This window comes from Dasypus novemcinctus, chromosome 20, assembly GCF_030445035.2.
Source record: "Dasypus novemcinctus isolate mDasNov1 chromosome 20, mDasNov1.1.hap2, whole genome shotgun sequence".
Taxonomy (NCBI): Eukaryota; Metazoa; Chordata; class Mammalia; order Cingulata; family Dasypodidae; genus Dasypus; species Dasypus novemcinctus.
In genome coordinates, this window is record NC_080692.1 from 13,132,716 (window position 1) to 13,148,565 (window position 15,850).

Here is a 15,850-nt window from a genome sequence, read left to right on the forward strand (position 1 = left end):
CCCTTCCAAATAAATTTGATCATCGTGTTTTCATTTTTTTTTTTAAATGCTGGTGGAATTTTTATTGGGATTTCATTGAATCTGTATATCAATTTGAGTAGAATTGACATCTTAATGATATTTACTCTTCCAATCCATGAGCATGGACTGTTCTTCCAGTTATTTAGGCCTTTTTTGATTTAACTTTGAGTTGCAGTTTTCTGAATACAAGTGCTTTACATTGTTGGTTAAGTTTAATCCTTTCTATTTGAGTTTTATCTGTCATATTTTATTTTCACCACTCTCTTTACACTTTTAGTACTTCTATTGATATAATCTTCATTTCTAGACTCTCTTCTAGGCCTCTCTCTCCTGTCTTTTCTTTTTAGGCTCTAGCATACCCTTTAGTATTTCCTGAAAATCTGGTCTCTTGCTTAGAAATTCTCTCAGTTTCTTTTTATCTGTGAATATTCTAATCTTGCCTTAATTTTTGAAAGACAGTTTTGCTGGATATAAGATTCTTGACTGGTGGTTTTTCTCTTGTAGTTTCTTAAATCTATCAGACCACTGTCTTCTTGTCTCCATGGTTTCTGGTGAGAAATCAGCACTTAATCTTATTGGGTATCCCTTACATGTTATGCATTCCTTTTCTTTTGCTGCTCTCAGAATTCTCTCTTTGTCTTTGGCATTTGATATTTTCTGGTGAATATATGTCTCGGAGTTGGTCTGTTCAGATTTTTTCAGATGTGAGTACGTTGTGCTTCTTGGACATGGATATCTATGTCCTTCAATAGGGTTGGGAAATTTTCTACCATTATTTCTTCAAATATTCCTTCTACCCATTTTCCCTTCTCTTCTCCTTCTGGGACACCCATGACACTTACTTGCATTCCTTTTGCTGTCATTTAGTTACCTGAGACCTTGTTTAATTTTTTCCATTCTTTTCTTTGTTCTTTTGTATGTTCACTTTCAGAGGCCATTTCTTCAAGCTCACCAATCCTTTCTTCTGTCTTCTCAAATCTGCTATTATATGATTCCAATGATATTTAAATTTCATTTGTTGCACCTTTCATTCCTATAAGATCTGCTATTTTTCTATGTGTGCTTTCAAATTCTTCTTTGTGTTCATCCAGTGTCTTCTTAATATCCTTAATCTCTTTACCCATCTCATTGAATTTATTAAGAATATTTGTTTGAACATCTGTGATTAGTTGTCTCAACTCCTTTATGTCATCCAGAGGCTTATCTTGTTCCTTTAACTGGGCCATATCTTCCTGTTTCTTGGGGTGGATTGTAATTTTTTGTTGGTGTCTTGGCATCTGGCTTACTAGAGTATTTATTCTGGGTACAGTTTTTCTCTTTAGTTTAAGGCTTCTTGCCCTTTCTCCCTTGCTGGTTTTTCAGTAAGAGCCAAGGTACTATAAGCTGTGGAGGCTCAAGCTGCCCTCACTGCGCCAGGGAGCAGTGAAGCTTCTCCCAACTTTCTCCTTTTCGAGGGCTAGGGACAGAGTCACAGCTGTGTGGAATAATCCAAGTCGTGCAGGCCTAGACTGTAGTTGCCCAGTGAGACCGATGAAGCTTCACATCCCTTTCCCCCCTGCCTGGGGTGGGGATGGAGCTGCAGGTTTGGGCAGCGGTTTATGACCCCAGTTGCTCTGGTAGACTTTTGATTTTCAGTCTGTGCCAGCCAAAGGTACTTGCAGTTACCTGGATAGACTGGTGTAGAGCCCACTAGCCTCCTCCCTCCCAGAGGTGGGGCTGAAGCCTGGTCTAGGGCTGCAGGCCGATCTGGGTGAAAGAAACCGGTTCCTACCATCACTGTGATTTCTGGTCAGCCCGGCTTCCGCTTATGCTGGGGGTGGAGTCAAAATGGCAGCAACTGGCCTCTTTCCAACTTGGACAGATTCAGACCCCAGCTGTTTGCAGGGTTATACCTTAGCCAGCCGAGTCCACTAATCAGTCACTGAATTCCGTGTCCAACGGTCTCCTCCTCCCCTGTTTTGAGGAAATGGAGCCTCCAACTCCAGGCACAGAATAGCTCCTGGGGTGGTTTGTGCCACCACGGTAGGATAATCAGCAGTCTCTACAACTTGGCTAGTAATTTCCTGGAGAGGCTGGCACAGGTCCCTGCAGGTTCCTCCCTGTAGGAGGTGGCACTGGGGCTTAGGCTAGACCTGCAATCTGACCTGGATGGAAAGAAGCCAGTCCCCCCAGCACTGGATCTTCAGTCCACCCCACTTCCCCTCATGCCAGGCGCAGAGTTAAGATGGCAGCTCCCGGCCTCTTTCAGACTAGGACAGGTTCAAACTTTAGCTGTTCTCAGGATTATACTTTAGCCCCCTGAATTTACTTTTGAGTAGCTCAAGTTGGTGCCCAACTATCTCTTCCTCCCCCATTTTTGGCAAGTGGAGCTTTCAATTCTAGCCATGGAACAACTCTGAGGTGGCTTATGCCTCCAGTAGAGGATGGGTACCAGCCTCTAGGGCATGGAGCGCTCTACTTATGAGTCTTCTCTGCAGATGGGCAGTCTCCTCCTTCCATTCCTTCAAGGATGTGGCAGAATGCTCTTCTGACCTCCTGGATCCCCCACACAGGTGCTTCAGCTAGCTCCAGAGAGTTCTGGGTGTTTGCTAACTATCCTGTAGCAGGGACTGACTCTAGGAGCTCCTTACTCAGCCACCATCTTACTGGTTGTCCTGTCTGCTAACTTTTAATTCTATCAACATACATGTCCCAGAACTCTCCATTTCAACCATAGTCACAGACATAATTCAGTGCTGTTAATTAAACTCAAAATAGTGTGCTAACATCACCACTATCTACTTTCAAAGCTTTACAGTCAACCTAAATAGAAATTCTGCACAAATAAGCATCAGCTCCCCATTCTCTACCACCATTCTATCTCCTGGTAACCTATAGTCTAGATTCTAACTCCATGAGTTTACTTATGAGAATTAGTTCATATCAGTGATATCATACAATATTTATCATTTCATGTCTGGCTTATTTCACTCTGCATAATTTCTGCAAAGTGCATCCATGTTGTCACATGCCTCAGTACTTCCTTCCTATTTATAGTTGAATAATATTCAATTGTATGTATATTGCACATTTTGTTTTTCCATTTATCAGTTGATGGACACATGAGCTGCTTCTGTCTGTTGGCAGTTTTGACTAATGAAGCTAGTCACAGTGGGCAAATATCTCTTTGAGTCCCTCCTTTCATTTCTTCTGGGTATACTTAGTAGCAGGATTCCTGAGTCATGTGGTAATTCTATTTTTAGCTTCCCAAGGAACTGCCAAACTCTCTTGCACAATGGCTGCAGCATTTTACAATCCCACCAGCAGTGAATGAGTGTTCCTATTTTTCCATATCCTCTCCGACACTTGTAGTAGCTGTTCTTTTGGGTGGGAAATGATATCTCATTTACAGTTTTGATTTGCATTTCCCTAATAGCTGGTGATGTTGAGCATGTTTTCATGTGTTTCTTTTTAGACATTTGTATCTCCTCTTTGGAGAAATGTCTATTCAAGTCTTTTGCCAATTTTTAATTGGGTCGTTTGCCTTTTTATTGTTGCTTTGAACTATTTCTTTATATATTCTGGATATTAAATCCTTGTAGGATATGTGATTTCCAAATATTTTCTCCCATTGGGTAGGTTGTCTTTGTATATGGTGTGAGGTAGGGGTCTTCTTTCATTCTTGTGCATATGGATATCCAGTTCTTCTAACACCATTTGTTGAAGAGGCTTTTCTTTCCCAATTGCTTGGATTTGTTAACGTCAAAAATGAATTGGTCATATGTGTGAGGTTCTATTTCTGAATTTTCAGAGTTGATTTCATTGGTCAATATATCTATTCTTATGCCAGTACCCTGGTATTTTAACCACAGTAGCTTTTTAATATGATTTAAAGTCAGAAAGTGTGAGCCCTACAATTTCATTCTTCTTTTTCAAGATGTTTTTGGCTGTTCTGGGCCCCTTAAATTTCTTAAATGACTTTTCCATTTCTGCAAAATAGTCAGAGTTTTGATTGGAGTTTCATTGAATCTGTAAATCATTTTGGGTAGAATTCATATCTTATGAATATTTAGTCTTCCAATATCCATGAATGTGGAGTGTCCTTCCATTTATTTAGATCTTCTGATTTCTTTTAGCAATGTTTTGTTTTGTAGTTTTCTGTGTACAAGTCCTTTACATGCTTGGTTATATTTGTTCCTAGATAGCTGATTCTTTTAGTTACTATTGTAAATGAAATTTTTTTCTTGATTTCTTCCTCAGCTTATTCATTACTTGTGTATAGAAACACTACTGATTTTTATTTGTTGATCTTGTGCCCCACAACTTTGCTGAATTTATTTATTAGCTCTAGTAGCTTTCTTGTAGATTTTTTGGGGGACTTTCTCTATGTAAGATTATGTCATTTGGAAACAGTGAAAGTTTTACTTCTTCCTTTTTAATCTAGATACCTTTTCTTTTTTTTCCTTTTACTTACCTAATTGTTCTCACTATAACTTCCAGTACTGTGTTGAATAGCAGTGGCGACAGTGGACATCTTTGTCTTGTTATAGATCTTAGAGGGAAAGCTTTCAGTCTTTCCACCATTGAGTATGATGTTAGCTGTGGGTTTTTCATATATACCTTTTATCATGTTGAGGAATTTTTCTTCTATTCCTATTTTCCTAAGTGTCATCGGGAATGGACGCTGAATTTTGTCAAATGCCTTTTTGCATCAATTGAGAAAATGTGGTTTTCCCTTTTTTTCTTAATGTGATGTATAACTTTAATTGATTTTCTTATGTTGACCCACACTTGAATGCCTGGCATAAAACCCACTTAATCATGGTGTAGAATTCTTTTGATGCACTTTTGGATTTGATTTGCAAGTATTTTGTTTGGGATTTTTGCATCTGTATTCATAAGAGTAATTGGTCTATAGTTTCCTTTTCTTGTAGTTTCTTTTATCTGGCTTTGGTAATAGGATGATGTTGACCTTATAGGATGAGTTAGGTAGTGTTCCCTCCTCTTCAGTTTTTGGAAGCATTTGCTCAGGATTGGTATTAATTCTTGGAATGATTCATAGAATTCACATGTGAAGCTCCCTGGTCCTGGCCTTTTCTTTGTTGGGAGGTTTTTTAAAAATATCATTTTAATTTATTTTTAAAAGATACATAGATCACATAAATGTTACATTAAAACATACAAGAGGTTTGCATATGCCCCACTCCCCACGCCCCCCACTTTTCCCACATAATCAACTTCTTTTCATTAGTGTCATACATTCATTGCATTTGATGAATACATTTAGGTGCACTGCTACACAACATGGATTATAGTTTGTGTTGTAGTTTATACTTTCTCTCAGTCCATTCAGTGGGTTATGGCAGGATACATAATATCCTGCATTCGTCCCTGCAGTATTATTCAGGACAACTCCCAGGTCCCGAAAATGCCCCCATATCACACCTCCTTTTCCCTCTCCCTGCCTTCAGCAACTCCAGTGTCCCTTGTTTCCACATCAGTGATATAATTTCAATGATATAATTTCTTATTAGAGTCACAATAATTCTATAGTATAATACCAGTAAGTCCACTCTAATCCATATTTTATTCCTCCATCCTGAGGACCCTGGAATGGTGATGCTTACTCCACCTCTATGTTGAGAGGGGGCTTTGATCCCACATGAGTGATGGATGGGATTTTCCTGGCCACAGCTATAGACTTTCTTGGTTATTTGGTGTGGTGGTTGTCCATTCTCACCTCTGTGTCAGTTGACCTGGGTAAGTTCAACGAACTGAAGAGTAGGTGCTACAACTCTACTGAGGCTCAGGGCCCAGCTGGCACATGGACAGCCCAGAGATTCAAGTCTCCTGGCCATACACCTACCCAAACGCCAACCATAGTTTCAAAAAAAGGGACAGAAGAGGCATGTGTACAGAAGTCACTTCTGAGTCCAACTCTATCACACTCAGGAACACAAATTTCAAAGCAGGGCCTACTGGCAAGGACCAAACTCTGGAGCCATCTGCCATGACCATAGGACCTGGGTGTCTCCATAGCCCTCAGGAACATACCTGGGGTTGTATCTACTTTGCTTGTCTGTGTGACCTTGCTGAGATGTGCATAAGCACAACTCTTCTGATGACCTCCTGACTAATTTTGACCTTGCTGAGATGTGCATAAGCACAACCCTTCTGATGACCTCCTGACTAATTTTGAAGTCTCTTAGCCATGTAAACTCATTTGCCTTTACCATGTCCCCCTTTTATTCAAGGTCTTTTTCCAATTGCCAGTTGCATCACCAGCCGATGCTTGATATTAATTCCTCAGGACCAGGGAGGCTCATCCCCAGAAGTCCTGTCCCACACTGGGGGGAAGGTAATGCATTTACATGCTGAGTTTGGCTTAGAGAGTGGCCACATTTGAGCAACATGGAGGTAACCCTTAGGCACCCTGCAACACTAGACCAAGTTGAAATTGCATGCACAACAGGCTCATAACCATAGTCATCAGTATCAAGAGCCCATCATGGGACCATCCTTCTTCACTGGTCATTGCTCCTGCACTTGGGGAATCATTGCTGTTCCATTGGGGAATGCAGCAGAGATCCCTAGGATGGGAACCCAGTACTCCCTCAGTTGTTGTGTGACTCTCTACCCACTGTGTCAATACCAGTGAATATCCAAACATATCTATATACCCTATATACCCAGGTGAACTCCCTTCCATGCGTCCCCCATCAATGATACCCCAAACAAATGCTCCTTCTTGGGAGGTTTTTGATGACCAATTCAACCTCTTTGCTTGTTATTTGTCTGTTGAAATTTTCTGTTTCTTCTAGAGTCAGTGACAGCTGTTTGTGTGTGTAGCAGTTTGATACTACGTAAGAATTCCAAGACAAAAATATTGGTTATGTTTATAAACTGGTTTGTTCCTCTGGGTGTAATAACCTTTACTGTGTTAAATTCAAAGGTTTTATATTTACTTGATTAAATCAAGATTAGGACTTTGATTTGACCAGGTCAATAGGGCATGACTCAGGGTTGAGTACCCCATCCCCATTGGTGGGCTGATAGAAACACTCACTCACTCAAGAAGACACACATAGGAACATAGAGAGAGCTCCATGGACACGGCAGAGGAGAGAACTTTGATTCTGTGGCCCTGGGAAGAGGGATGAGTTATTCGCTTGATAGTTTACAGCTCTGAGAAAGTCCAGAAAGAAACAAGACCTATGTCAGCCTATAACTGAGAGAGGAAGGCTAAACCCTCACAGAGATCGGCAGCCATCTTATTTCAACACATGGCAACAAACTTTGGTGAGAAAGTAGTTCTTATGATACCTTGAGTTGGACTCTTTAGAGCCTTGAAACTGTAAGCTTTTTTGCCAAATAAATACCCTTTATAAAATCCAACAGAGTTCTGGAACTTTGCATCAGCACCTCTTTGGCTGACTAAGGGGTTTCTAGGAATTTGTCTATTTTAACTGAGTTGTGTAATTTGTTGGCATATAGTTGTTCATAGTATCCTTTTGTAATCCTTTTTATTTCAGTGGGGTCATTAGTAATGTCTGCCCTCTTATTTCTGATTTCATTTATTTACATCTCTCTTTTTTTTCCTTTGTCAGTCTAGCTAACGGTTTGTCAATTTTATGATATTTTCAAAAAACCAACTTCCAGTTTTGTTAACTCTGTTATTTTTTATTCTTGATTTCATTTATTTCTGCTCTAATCTTTGCTATTTCTTTCCTTTTGCTTGCTTAGGAGTCAGTTTGCTATTCTTACTATAGTTCCTTCAGGTGTGCAGTTAGATCTTTGAGTTTAGCTCTTTCTTTTTTTTAAAATGTAAGTGTTTAGGGCTATACATTTCCCTCTCAGCAATGCCTTTGTTGCATCCCATAACTTTTGGTAATATGTTGGGTTCTTGTTTTCATTCATTTCAAGATATTTAGTGATTTCCCTCGGAATTTCTTCTTTGATGCATTGTTTGTGTTTTTTAACTTCATTATACTTGTTGATTTTCCAGTCCTTCACCTCTTACTGATTTCCACTTTCATTCCATTATGGTCAGAGAAGATGCTTTGTATGATTTCAATTTCTTTGAATTGATTGAGACTTTTTTTGTGACCCAACAAAGGGTCTGTCCTAAAGAATCATCCTTGTGCATTTGAGAAGAATGTATAGGCTGGTTTTTTTGGTTGTTGTATTCTGTATATGTCTAGTAGGTGTAGTTCATTTATCATATTATTCAAGTTCTCTGTTTCCTTATTAGTCTTCCACCTAGATGTTCTAGCTTCTTTTTTTTTTTTTAAAGATTTATTTATTTATTCATTTCTCTCCCCTTCCCTCCCACCCCCCAGTTGTCTGTTCTCTGTGTCTATTTGCTGCATCTTCTTCTTTGTCCGCTTCTGTTGTTGTCAGTGGCACGGGAATCTGTGTTTCTTTTTGTTGCGTCATCTTGTTGTGTCAGCTCTCCATGTGTTCGGCGCCATTCCTGGGCAGGCTGCACTTTCTTTCATGCTGGGCGGCTCTCCTTACGGGGCGCACTCCTTGAGCGTGGGGCTCCCCTACGGCGGGGGCACCCCTGCCTGGCACGGCACTCCTTGCGCACATCAGCACTGCGCATGGGCCAGCTCCACACGGGTCAAGGAGGCCTGGGGTTTGAACCGCAGACCTCCCATGTGGTAGACGGCCGCCCTAACCACTGGGCCAAGTCTGCCACCTAGATGTTTTATCTTTTGATGACAATGATGTATTGAAGTCTCTACCTTTTATTGTAGACATGTCTATTTCTCCATTCAGTTTTACCAGTGTTTGTCTCTTATATTTTGGAGCACCATTGTTAGGTGCAGAAATATTTATGATGATTCCTTTTTCTTGATGGACTGCCCCTTTTATTAACATATGGTGTCCTTTTTTGTCTCTTAAAAGCTCTTGGCTTTTTTGTCTGATATTAGGATAGCATTCCTCTGCTATGTTTTGGTTGCAGTTTGCATGATACATGTTTTTTCATCCTTTCACTTTCAACCTATTTGTGATTTGGGGGCTAAGGTGAGTTTCTTGTAAATAATGCATAGTTGTATGATGTTTTTTTAATCCATTCTGGAAATGTATGTCTTTTGACTGGGGAGTTTAATCCATTAACATTCAGTGTGATTATTGTAAAGGCAGTAATTACTGCAGACATTTTTGTCCTTTAGTTTTTATATGTCATATCTTTTTTTTTTTAACCTGTTCTATTATTGAAACCTCCCTCTCTATATAGTTGATCTATGATGTACTTCACCAATCCCTTTCTGATTTCTGTTTCTAAATACTTCAAAAATACTCTCTTTGTGGTGATCCTGGGGTTTATATTATACAACCTATGTCTATATCCTTCCAGTTTGAAAAGACACTGTATTAGTCAGCCAAAGGGGTGCTGATGCAAAATACCAGAAATCTGTTGGCTTTTATAAAGGGTATTTATTTGGGGTTAGAAGCTTACAGTTACCAGACTATAACGCATGAGTTACTTCCCTCACCAAAGTCTTGCCACGTGTTGGAGCAAGATGGCTGCCAACTCTGCCAAGAGTTCAGGCTTCCTGGGTTCCTCTCTTCCTGGGGCTTCTCTCTGGGCTCAGTTCCTCTGCTCCTCTGTTTGCTTCCTTCCCAGGCTCTAGCCAAAACTCCCTCGTGTCATCCTTCTATGTGTCTTTACTTCTCCAGGCTCCACATCAAAACTCTAGCATCAAAATGCCAACTAACTCCTCTGCTCTGCTGTGTAGTTTTATCTGTGAGTCCTCGCCCACCAAGGGGGGTGGGGACTCAACGTCCTGTTCACATGGTCCAATCAAAGCCTTAGTCATTATTTAATCAAGTAAACGTGAAACCTCTGAATCAAATGCAATCTAATGTGCAAACAGGCCAGTTTACTAACATAATCCAATATCTATTTTTGGAATTCATAAATAATACCAAACTACCACAAACACCACCATTGCTTCATTAACATACACATTCTCTGCTCCCATATCCTCCTGTTTCCCCCTCTATGCTGTTTTCATCCTACTTTACCACTTTTATGTTGTATGTCAAGAAATGTACCTTTTTGTTGTTCAATTGTGTTCTGATTATTATATGAATTAAAGAGTAGAGTTGCATATTGCATACAGTATTTTTGGGTTTTGCAAATACTCTTTTAGTTATCCTTAGTGGTGATCTTCATTTCTTCACAATACTCTAAGCTGTTCTCCTATCTTTTCCTTTCAACCAGAAGACTCCCTTTAGTAATTCTTATAGGGCATGTCTGTTGTTGACAGACTTTATCAGTTTTGGTTTATCTGTGAATACTTTAAACTCACCCTCATTTCTGAAGGACAGTTTCATCAGATAAAGAATTTTTGACGGGCATTTCTTTCTTTCATACCACTGCCTACTTGCTTGCATGAAGTTTGGATTGGCATGGCATAAAATATGTAGATTATTTTGAAGAACATTTGTATCTTTATAATATTGCATCCTCTAATCCAAGAACAATATTTCCCTTTATTTAGGTCTTTTAAAAATATCTTTCTATAAAGTTATAGTTTTCTACGTAAAGATTTTTGACCTTTTATAAGATTTTTTTCTTATATGCTTTGAATCCAATGTAAATCCTTTAAAATTCATATTTTTCTAGTTGTTGGGTTTGGGTGTATAGTCTTTAATCAGAATTTTATGTACTTATTTTTATGTCTGAGTTACTTGATAAACATCAATTTTGACAATTTTTCTATGCATTCTTCTGGATATTCTAGTATTATAATTATATTTTCTGAGAATAATGAGTGTTTTGTTTCTTCTTTTTTCTTTAAAGGTGTTTCATCTGTGCTGGCTGAAATCTCCAGTACACTGTTGAAAATATGCCAGGATAACAAACACCCTTGTTTTCATTCTGACATTGAAGAGAATGCTCTTTATCAGATTAAGAAAGTTCCCTTTTATATGTAGTTTTCTAAAAGATTTTTATCATAAAAGGGTCTTGAATTTTATAAAACTGTTTTTCTGCATCTGTTGAGATGTTCATCTGATTTTTCTCCTTCTGTTAATGTGGTAAATTATTGTAATTTATTTTCTCATGTTAAATCAATCTTCCATTCCTGGTAGAAATCCAACTTAGAATTTTGCCAGGTCAATATATTAATAAAAGAGGATTCAATTTGTGAGTATATTTTGCTTCATGCTCATGTGGTTTTCCTTTGTTGGACTTTATCTGGCTTTAGCATGGAGGTTATGCTGGCACAATGACTGGTATGAGGAGGGCTGGCTGTTTCTCTTCTCTAAAATTGGTTGTATAATACAGGAATTGTCATTTGACTCTGATAGAATTACATGATGCCTTCTTTGGGATAAGATTTTTCAGGCACTTGGTTTCTTTAGTGATAATAGAACTATTCTGATTCTGTTCTTCCTCTTGTGTGAGTTTTGGTTATACATTGAAAATATATTGTTAAAAGTTGCTCTTATTCTTTTATTACCTTAAGTCTTTCATGATTGGTAGATATAACCTTTTGGATTCCTAATACTGTTTTTGCACTTCTTTTTTTAAATCAATCCTGGCAGAGGTTTTTCAATTTTATTAACTTATAAGAACAATTTTTGCCTCTGTGATTTCTCTCAAGTGTATGTTTGCTTTTTATTTTGGGAGTATTTATTCTGTTTTTTTTTCTCTAATTTCTAAAATTGAATCCTAGATTGTCAATTTTCAACCTTTCCTTTCTAACATATTTTAGGTTATACATTTCTCTTTCATTTTTCAACTTTTAATATGTGAGGTATATCCATAAGACTGCAGTTCTAAGTATTTTCAAATTTCTGGTATGATTATTTCATGCAAGCAATAGTCATTTAGATTTATTCGTATAGTTTACTGCTTTACTTTCTCATAATTCTCACTTACTTCATAGATCTCCCTTCTGGATCACTCACCTTTTATATGAAGTATATCCTTTAGAATTTCCTATATTGGGTACTGTTGTTGCTTAGCTAGGTTTTTGTGTGCCTCAAAATATCTTCCTTTGTCTCATCTTACTGGGAAGTATTTTGCTGTTTATATGATGCTGAAGGGACAGATAATTTCTAGCAGCACACTGACAATACAATTCTACTATCTTTGACTTTAATTATTGTTGAGAAATCATGAGAAATGAGTTACAAGACTAATTGCCATTCCTTTGAAAGATTATCTGTTTCTTCCCTCTGGCTCCTTATGAGATTTTTGTCTTTCATGTTCTGCAGTTTTACTATAGTGTTTCTAAATGTAGACTTCTTTTTTCTTTTAGGAGGTACTGGAGTGTGAACAAGACCTCATACATGGGAAGCAGGTGCTCAACCGCTTGAGCTACATCTGCTCCCCTAGAGATCTTTTCTTTCATTCTTGTTGGCTTCTCTTGGGCTTGTTGAACTTGTGAATTATTGTCTGTTACCAGGTCTGAAAAATTCTTAATCATTTTGCTTTCAGATGCTGCTACATCCTTATTCTCTTTTCTTTATTCTCTTTCTAAAATTCCTGATAGACTAATAGAGCTTATCCTCCATGGTTTAAAATTTTTCTTTTGTATTTTCTTCTCTTGGTTTATATGCTACATTCTGCGTAATTTCTTTGAATCCACCTTCTAATACACCAGTTTTCATGGTAGTATCCTGGTTCTTGCTTTTGGTCCTCACATGTTTTGTCTGTTTCTTCTTCAAGTAGAATCAGTAATCATTGTGCTTTCAAAGATTTGTGACAATTAATCAGATGAATACAGGTAATCCACTTTGAATGGTGACTGTCTCATGTAAGCTCTCATTCCATGTTACCTATTGAAATAAGGTAAAAATACTAACAGTTCTCGTTATTGTTATTATGTAGTGATTATTGATGGTGGGTTTGTATACTCTTGGACTTTTATCTGTGGGATTTCTCCAAATCCTGGGTTGAAGGTGCATCCTTCCAAGATTTGCATTTACTTCTACCAGGTGCCTGTGAGCAGAAAACCCAGAACCATTTTAAGTACATTTTCAACATGAAGGTTTTTTGTTTGTTTTGTTTTGTTTTTGACTTCTGGGTAGTTTGGGCTGATTGTGGTTAAGAATTCACAGGGGATGATTCCCCTCTCATTCCTGAAACTCAGGGCCAAGGTTTTTTATTTTTTAATTTTTTATTATCTTTTTCTTTTAAAGATACATAAATCACACAAAATGTTACAATAAAAAATGTAAGAGGTTCCTATATACTCCACTCCCCACACTCCCTTCTCTTCCCACATCGACAGCTTCTTTCATTAGTTTGGTGCATTCATTGCATTTGATGAATATGTTTTGGAGTACTGCTACACAGCACAGATTATAGTTTACATTGTAGTTAACACTCTCTCCCAGTCCATTCACTGGGTTATGGCAGGATATATGATGTCCTGCCTCTGTCCCTGCAATATCATTCAGGACAACGCCAAGTCCTGAAAATGCCTCCATATCACACCTCTTTTTCCCTCTCCCTGCCCTCAGCAACTCCCGTGGCCACTGACTCCACATCAATGGTACAGTTTCTTCCACTGCTAGAGTCACAATAGTTCTATAGTAGAATACCAGTAAGTCCACTCTAGTCCATATTTTATTCCTCCATCCTGAGGACCCTGGGATGGTGATGTCCACTCCACCTCTAAATCAAGAGGGGAGGGCCAAGGTTTTGAGAAAGGTTTCTGTCCCTGAGGGTGAGTGGTCATTTCTCCTTCTCCCTGAACTTGACGGTGAAGCCTCCCTGCTTTATGGGGATGGGAGTCTCCTATTGCTTCTCCTCCCCCTGGGGGAGTCTTCCTCTCCTTTTCCCAGAGCAAGATGCCAGTAAAAGCAAAGCCCAGTTTCAGTGAGTTGGGCAGGTGCCCTCAGAGGAAACATGACCTCAGGGCCGAGCTGACCCCTCTGGCTTCTTGCTTTCGGTTTTGTTTTGTTTCTTTTGAGGGGGTGTTGAGCATTCTTTACTTTTTGCCAGCTCATTAATACATTTCAATAATGCTTTTTTTCCCAGTAACTTTTAGCTCTTTTCAGTTGGAAGTTCAGGTTGTCTATACCACTAAACTGTTGCAAATAGAAATTTGTAACTATTTTTCAAATCTGGAAATGAATCTCTAATGGAGGGCAGCCACCTATTATTACGATGATGAATTTCTCAGACTGGACAAAACTGGATGGCATCGGTGCTCAGAGCTGTACTACAGATTTGAACATCTTCCTGGAACTTCAACTTTAAAAGATCATAGCTGGTCGAAAGCATTGCTTTATACTAAACATAGTATAGATATGTAATGAAGTGGAAGGTGGGGTTGCAGGAGTATTTTTAATATAAATTGTGATTTTTTGCCCCACAGCATGCCATCTTCACTACTTATCACTAAAAGGGATGCTTTACCATGTGGAGGTAAGACTGGTGATTGCCCTTTCTGCCCCCTACCCATCTCCAAGGAAAATTTACAGACATGTTTTTAACTTGAACCAATGCACCAAAGCACTTAACGACAAAACAGAAGTTGATAGCATGGCCAGAAATGTCTTGAAGCATTAACAATGGTTTCTATTTTCCTTCTTAGTCATTTATTATTATTTTTGCCTTCTTTTCCTTTTTCTTTTTCTTTTTGCTTCACTCTCTGGTCCTGTTTTTATTTTCCTTTCCTCTTAGTTGTGGTGTGTGTTGGTAGTAGGTTATTATGCCACACCTGTGGCTGCAGTGAATCATTCTGAGTGTGGACTATTATGAACTCTGCTTGCTTTGTTACGGAAACAGAATTCATGTGGACTACTGCATGTGGCAGTTCTTGAAAAATCAGCTGCAAACAAAGCCTGGACAAATTCCCTGATTTTTCTTCTATCAAGGACACGAGATCAAATTACATGTGTAAAAATAAAGCTTGGCTAGTAACTATTTTTAAGCCATGGACTGTAATGGAAATTAACTTATGTTGTCCTTCCTGTTAACACTAAGACCCTCGTGGATGAGAGAGAGAGAGTCATTTAACAAAACTACTGTCAGCCTCAGTGTGAGAAGCAACCATTCATCGACTCATGGAGCAAACAAGTCATGCCAAATAAGTAGAGGAACAAATTTTCTACTAATTTTACAGCCATTATTCCTTCCAAGGGGGTTAAGATAGAGTGATTTGAAGGGGGAAAAAAAGAGGGTGGGATGCTGGTATGACAAAAGGACTTTTTACCTTAACTCTTAGAACCACTTAGCGTTCATTTGCCCAATAATCACAAGCCACTGGCCATTTTCTCACTTTACCTGGTATTTAAATATCCCTAACACAATAGACTACTGAGATTCATAATTAGGCCTTAATTTCAGTAGTCTGGAAATACGTTTCTTTTCTTCATCATTCCCAGTCAAAATTCTTTTTTTGAAGAAGATTGCTGAATGACTAAAAAGGGCGGAAAAGTCAGAAATAGTTTAATGCCATCTTAGGGTAGTTTTAAGGCACTTACATAAAGATAGCCCTGGAGAAGAACAAGATAAGAACCTGTCTTGCTTGACACCAGAGAAGAAGAAATACGATTACAGAGGAATGGGGAAAATCAAAATTATTTCCTTCTTCATTCAACTCAGGCCTCTGCCCTGGATGTGACTGGGGACCCTGCCCGGGCTACCATGGGGGGGACAAGAGAATAGGGTCTTTTACATGTTTTCCATAGATGAGTTGGGGGAATCCATGAAGAAAAAGAACCCAAACGAATACACTTGGCTTTTTCCTTATGCTTAGCGGAGTCCCCCACTCACAAACTGCTTCTGTTCCAAGGCCATTAACACATCAGTTTCAGGAGGCCCTGCCTCCTGCCAGGACCAGCGGTGCGTCTGGGCAGAGGGCTTGCCAGGCCA

At 38.8% G+C, this 15,850-nt stretch overlaps 1 protein-coding gene across 5 annotated transcripts in view; it reads left to right on the forward strand.

Annotated features, from left to right (window-relative positions):
* Positions 1 to 15,850, forward strand: part of SFMBT2 (Scm like with four mbt domains 2) — a 274,334-nt gene that overhangs the window by 94,156 nt on the left and 164,328 nt on the right. The gene's annotated exons all lie outside the window — the stretch shown is intronic.